Here is a 7,271-nt window from a genome sequence, read left to right as displayed (position 1 = left end):
ATCAAGACTTGCCGTAATGATGTCCTGCTGAACAACTGCTATGGATGTAGCTTCTGGCTCTGTGGGCAGTAGGCCATACCTGTCAGCTGTGCAGATCTGCACAGAATGACAAGATTTAAGCCATCATAGTGTTTGTTCTGTTCCTGTAGGGGTGGCCACGGTGGTGCAGCGGATAGCATTGCCGCCTCACAGCAAGAAGTTCTCAGGTTCGATCCTCGGCTGGGGTGCCTTATGTGCGGAGTCTGCATGTCCTCCTTGTGGTCGCATGGGCTTCTTCCACATGCTCTGGTTTCCTCCCACATCCCAAAGACATGCTGTAGGTGGATTGGACACTCTAAATTGGCCCTAGGTGTGGGTGCGTGCGTGTGTGTGCCTTCTGTTGAAGGTTGGGTGCCAGGCTGGGAACTCAACACTGTAAAACTCCACTGCCAATCATGAGCGGACAGGTGATCTGCTGTGGCGACCCCTAACTGGGAAAAAGCCGAAAGAAGAAGAAGAAGAAGAAGTGTTTGTTCTGTTCCTCCAAACATGTATATTAATCTGGCAAATAACTGAAGGTGGAAGTAATGAAGTCATGATAGACACATGAGTTTCAGACCTCAACATCTTCAGAACAGTCATGGTAATGTGAAATGTATCATGCACAAACTTCATAGGTTTGTAATAGGCATATCTACAATCTGTCCCTATATATCCACATCCTAATGTCCACATGTGACGCTCTGTTTCGTAGCAAGGCAGAACACTGCAGCTGTGGAGGAAGGAAGTTCAGAGTGTGGATCCGATGTCTGAATGCACTCCATAGATATATATATATATATATATATATATATATATATATATATATATATATATCTATGCAGACGTGTATGTCTACATATATACAAACACACACACACACACACACACACACACACACACACACACACACACACACATATATATATATATATATATATATATCTATATATATATATATATATATATATATTTTTTTTTTCCTTACTGTTGAATGACTGTGCTGCATGATATGTTTGAGAAAACATCACACATATCTGCAAATCAGATGGCTTAGTGGTAAATTGCTGTGGCTGTGGTGTGCAGGGACCTGGGTTAGACACTTGCAAGGGCTGATAATTTATTTGCTGGCCAGAACAAGGGCTGTTGGATACAGAATGATTAAGGCACCTGTAAGCAGTTGTAAATGAGTACAAAATGGACAGTTATGTATGGTGTGAAGTTCGTGTTGGGAACAGATTGCCCTTTTTTTTGTTAAGGTGAGAGTGGGATGTTGGGGAAGGATAGTAAGTATATTTGGGGAGGTAGGTTGGGTTGGAAGACAGACAAGACAAACAAGACAGCATACAGGGGCAGTTTATGACACAGGTGGTAGGTAAACACCTTGGATAGGGAGGGATGTTTGGAAATTGGAAGCCCATGAGCCCCCAAATGTAAACAGTGGGACTGACAATAGCATTGTGGAGGTGGGTGCTACCCACACAGCGGATGAGGAGCATGCAGGTAAGGCTCCAGGGCACATTAGTAGACCACTGCTGCTTATCCATCTTCATCTGTAAAGTATCTTCATGCATATGTCAGATAACATAGTCTGTTGCTGCAGTGTAGTAATGAACAGATGTGCATAATCTCTAGTATTTTGGGTTTGTACTGTTGATGCACTAAAATGCTGCTCCCACCCTGTACCAATGCCACAGGTATGGCTACTGACATCACATCTCTCACACAACTATGTAGGTCCCTCTGGTATACCTCTGGGGCAGCAGCCTGTAGCTGGTGAGTATGGAGTTTTTTGTTCAGGTTTGCCAATACACCAGCCATGTTATGGCCATGGCATTTGCCATGCACACATTTAACACACCTACCCATAATGCATGCTGTACATGTTCACTTACTGTTGCTGTTAACTGCACTGCATCACAGTGGTCACCAAGGTGGCATATCTGAAGGGTATGTAAGAGTCCTGCAGTATACCTAACAACCTGGCATATCTGAAGGGTATGTAAGAGTCCTGCAGTATACCTAACAACCTTTCAGTGCAAGATGTGTGGACAGAAATGAACATAATGGTGGGACAAATGGCCTACAGTAGGGACATGTCTGAAAATTACCCTTATACAGTGGCAGCAACAGTGTATATGCCACTATTACAATGGCAACTGTTACAAATCTACACAATGGCATATCACAATACCATATTCCACACCTTTTACAACCTGTAATTGGATCCTAACATGAGCAATGTATGTGTAAAATGGAATCCTATGTTAAGACAACAAATATGGGGAATACATACCTTAACAAACACTGGATGCATATGTGTGCACACGTGCACACACTCCAAATAACATATTGTGGAAGCAGCTTTTGAGGTACTGACAGCATTCACTCTTCTTGAGTATGCATCTTCCATCAAGTACAGGGCCTCAATGTCACACCAAGTAATGGTCTGCTGTCCAAGAAGTATGTCCATGACATTTGCCCACTCACCTGCAACAGAGGCAGTCGTGGCTTGCACCACATCTTATAAACCATGAAATGGATCCCATATCCAAAAGGTAGCACTCAGCAGTGAGAGATCAAGCCTTACCTCACCATTGCATATACCATGGCAAACAGTGCAGACAGTCATGTATGTGTCTATAAAGTATGGGACAACATTAATGTAGAAAATAAACAAATGCCCATCCAAGACAGATGACAACACATGTTGCAAACTGGTCATGGAGGCTGCCCAGAAACATGCAGCAACATTGAGGGACTTGCAGGAATGTCTAGCAAGTACTGCCTGTGCAGTACCTGTGTTGACAATCACCTGGACTATGCATGAGTGTGGCCTATGGGTTAGAGTAATCAGATGGAAGAGTTGTTCCACAGGAAACATCATCCAGGGCTCTCTACAGGTAGCATATGCATAACATCAAGTCTCCCAAAGGCATGTGTTGCAATGTGTAACGGTGTACCAAGACCAAGGCTGAAACCCACAGACAGTATTAATAAAGATACATGTGGTGCACAAGCAAAACCTCACTCCACCTCAGGCCCACCATACTTATCTGTACCTTGCTAGTGCCAGTTTGCACCTTTAGGTTTGCTGTTCATTAGCAGGAACTAGGCCAGTAGACATGGTGTCCTTAATTTGGAACACTGCAAAATGACACTCATGTGTGGCCCATAGTTGTCAAGCATCTGCCAAAAGGCTGAAGATGGGGAGGGGTGTCTTCCTGAAACACAACAGTGAACTGAAGCATACATCCAAAGCTCGCTAAGAATGGCTGTATCTGAACACAGTCAAGGTCATGAATTGTGCCAGTCATAACCCTGACTCCACAACAATACTGTGTGACCTCCAACGGCTGTGCACATGAGCTGACCTTGCAAACCGGCAGAGTTGGGGACATTTGTAGGGCGGAATGACCAAATAATGGCAAGTGAAAATGGGCCATGCTAGTATACCCCTTCCAGGAATAGTAACTTCTGTAGTTCACTTAACAGGTGCTAGAACAAACCATCGTGTTAAGGGTGTGCACACGTATGCAACCCACATATTGTATGTATCTCAATCAGCATCTGCACAACCAACACAGGTCATACATCACATATCAGGTGGGTGTAATGTTAATTGCAGTATTGTGGCCCCATTGCTTATTAGGGAAGAGGCTGACATGTCAATAATGGTGTGTACACTCTTCATAGCCACAGTAAGCTTTGAAGGTTGTCAGTGCGATTGGATTTTATTGCTCATACATGCACCGCTGATGATGAGATTTGCAAATCAGAGGTCAGGCATTCACTATTGACATCAGTACTCATATCATCCCAGGTATGTGTCAGACAAGCACATAGGGGCTGTGAGCAACAGAGCAAACATAACTGCCACACATATACACATTCAGCAATGGTGTGTACACTCATGAGGTATGGTGCACAGTACATACAAGGGTGCTGAACAGGTGGACAGCAATACTGTGTACATGGGTGCAGTGTGTTCCAGGGGAAGGGGCATCATCTACTAACACAACTCATGCATCACAGAGATGTATAATGTTGGTAATAGGGATTGAGTATAGCTGCAGTGCATGCTGCTGAGTGCCATATGTCATGCATGTTGACTGTTGGTTAATTAGAGGTCTTTGTAATATCTTTGTGCCACCTCACCTGTAAGTGTCTGTGTATGTGTGTGTGTGTGTGTGTGTGTGTGTGTGTGTGTGTGTGTGTGTGTGCGTAGAGGTAAGCAATAACGTACAGGTCTTAAATTATGTTTTTTGTTTTCCCTTCACAGGTAGCGAGGTGGGTCAGGGTCCCTCCCGCATGCAAATTGATGTTAGTGTCAATACAGACTCTGACAATGATGATAGGTATGGTGAGGCACAGGCAGGGTTGGCAGGGGCTGAAACTGTGCTATCAGTTGACATCCCACTTTTTTCCACCCCATCCCCACACACAGTCACAATGCCTATACATACACCATCACCAGTGGCCGTAGATGAGGGGGAGTTGGTGGGTGGTGGCATGGGACAGGACAGTGTGGTGACTATGGGAAGTGTGTCTGTACACAGCAGCCATAGCCAGATAACCAGTGAGGTACCACACAGGCAGATGTACTGGGCTGCTCGTAGGAGGGCTGCTGGCCATCATGCCCCTGGCAGAAGTGCCATAGCACGTGTCACCAGATGCATATTTGGGCCATCATGGAGGCACAGGCATGTATGGAACTTTATACCAGACAGAGTCTGAGGCTCTGCTATACTTGACAACATACATGATCTTGCAGGTGCCCGCCGTTATTTTGCAGAGGACCTGGATAGACGGTTGGGTGAGATGGTGGGAATCCTTGACCATGCAATGTCTGTGTTAGAGCATATGGTGGGAGTAGGGCGACAACCATGTGGACGTAGGTCAGCAACACCAACAGGTGGAGGTCTATGTGGATGTGCAACAAGTCACAGCTGCTCCCATAGTGGTAGTACCAGCACCAGCACTGCAATGGTGGTGTGCTGTCCACACCACAACACAGCAGGCCACATACACATGGTCCTGGCCAGTCCCAACAGGGACCCGGATCCAGCGGACATTTGTCATCATCAGGGGAGAGTACCATATCTTAGCTTGTACCTGGTAGTGCCCGTGGATCCCCTGGCAGACACAGTTCTCATGTCCATGGCTGGAGATGGTGAACTGCACACCCTGCCATGTATGGTCTGCAACTGTCCAACAAACCTCTGTATAGGGTATATGCCACATGGCAGAACTGTGTGCATACATACACACACACACACACACACACACACACACACACACACACACACACACACACACACACACACACACACATACAAACACACCCATCACCAACACAGCTAGAGAACCTCCATACCTACACAGACCACATCTGCACAGCCCAATCGATAACAACCCCCCCTAGCACACACACATGATGTTAACCAAATGGCTCAGCCAAGGTATCTGGTAAACTCACAACAACACTCTGTGCATATGATGATACTTGTGCCACATCCCTGTCATACATACCATCAATGCATGGATAGGCTAATATGGTTCTGATGACAGGGTGAATATACTAAGGTTTAGCAATGTAATGCTGTGTAACATGTTTTCAGCTGGAAAGTTTAATGTTTACATGTCAGGATGTGTAGCTGTCCAGCCATGATGGATTATAGCTGTTATTAATACTGATTGATTGCGGTCTCCATAATGTATTCAGCTTGTGTTGTAGGTGTCTATGTGTCAGCAGGATGTTGGTCTGCTGTTGTTTCCTACAAGGGGTATGGCACTGTGGTGACACATTGACTTTGTCATATTCTGGTACAGCTGAACACAAGTAATAGGTCCGTATAACAGTTACTGCATGTGCCACATGGCTGATAGGTCTGAGGGGGTGTATAAAGGTGAGTGCATGGTGGCTGATGTCAGCAGCCCTTCTACAGTGAACAATGGCAAGTGTACTGGTGGCACACACCACATGTTTGTGTATAACACACACATACATAGGCTTTGGTGTTGATGCAATACACAGAGAATACTGTACACATGGATGTTCTTAATTTTGCAGTGAACCCATTTTAGCCTATATAATTCCCACCAACAAAAAATAGGCAAAACATCACATCAGTAAATAATCAGTCTGCTATTTTAATGTCATTGAAGATGGTACTGGCAGGGTATATGTCCTCTTCCCCAATGTAGTGCAGTCCTGGAGTTGGTAAACATAGATATGCTGGTGTGGGTGGCACAGCCCACCAGTTTGGAGGGTGTGGGGTGGCGTAGAACCACACATAGTGTGATTGACAACTACTTAACCTGTTAACATAAACTGTACAGTATTACAGCAGACTAAGCAGAGGGATAGACACAACAATAACCCCAATGAGGGCCCCTATGCCCACAACATCCACACCCAACTATATATACCAATTCCAGTATTGCTGTACAGCTCTACAGTGGGGAAGAGGGCATTTACACATCTACTACTAATTTTGATGGAATGAATTTCCAAAAGATGATTCCTCTGAAATGTTAGCATTTGCCAGTTAGTTCTCAGATAGATGACCTCCTGGGACAAGTATTTTCTGCAAACTAAAGTAGATCCCTTCACATACACACACACATATTTGGCAACACTGTGAGTAGAACCCCTACCTAGGTACTTATTGCTACTTATGTGTTTGGCCTTAATTGCACACACCACACAGATTTTAGGATGATGTGTGTCCTGAGTTTCTTGTTAAGTGAAGAACATTACCAGGCCTTGTACAGTATGGGGAATGTACTGGGTGTTAATGAACAATACATAGTATGACATACTGTCATATACACATTGACAAACACATAGTCATAGACACATCTGAGAGACCTGGGTTTATCAGTGCTAATTACCTTGTCAGTGAGTCCATTCTGTTACAGATAATTTTCACACAGCACATGCATCATTGGGCTGGATAGTGTAATCAGTTACCTGTATGGTTGATAATGACAGTAGTGACAGTGGTCCTCATACAGTGGACCTTGGGACATGTACTGAGGGTACCATGGTGTAAAGACAGTATACCCAGCACCCACACCCCCCACTGGATATTTTACTCACTGAAACTCATGATAATGCTCTGACAATTCCACAATAACACACTGACAAGGACTGCAATACAAGCACTTGTCATGGCTCTCCTAATGTCAGCAACATCACTATCCCTTATAATGCATGGCAATGTATATTGTATTTTGAGAATGTGGCC

This window comes from Protopterus annectens, chromosome 8.part0 (genome assembly GCF_019279795.1).
Source record: "Protopterus annectens isolate FY-2018-M chromosome 8.part0, PAN1.0, whole genome shotgun sequence".
In the NCBI taxonomy this organism is placed as follows: domain Eukaryota; kingdom Metazoa; phylum Chordata; order Ceratodontiformes; family Protopteridae; genus Protopterus; species Protopterus annectens.
Note: the sequence above shows the minus strand (reverse complement) of the source record.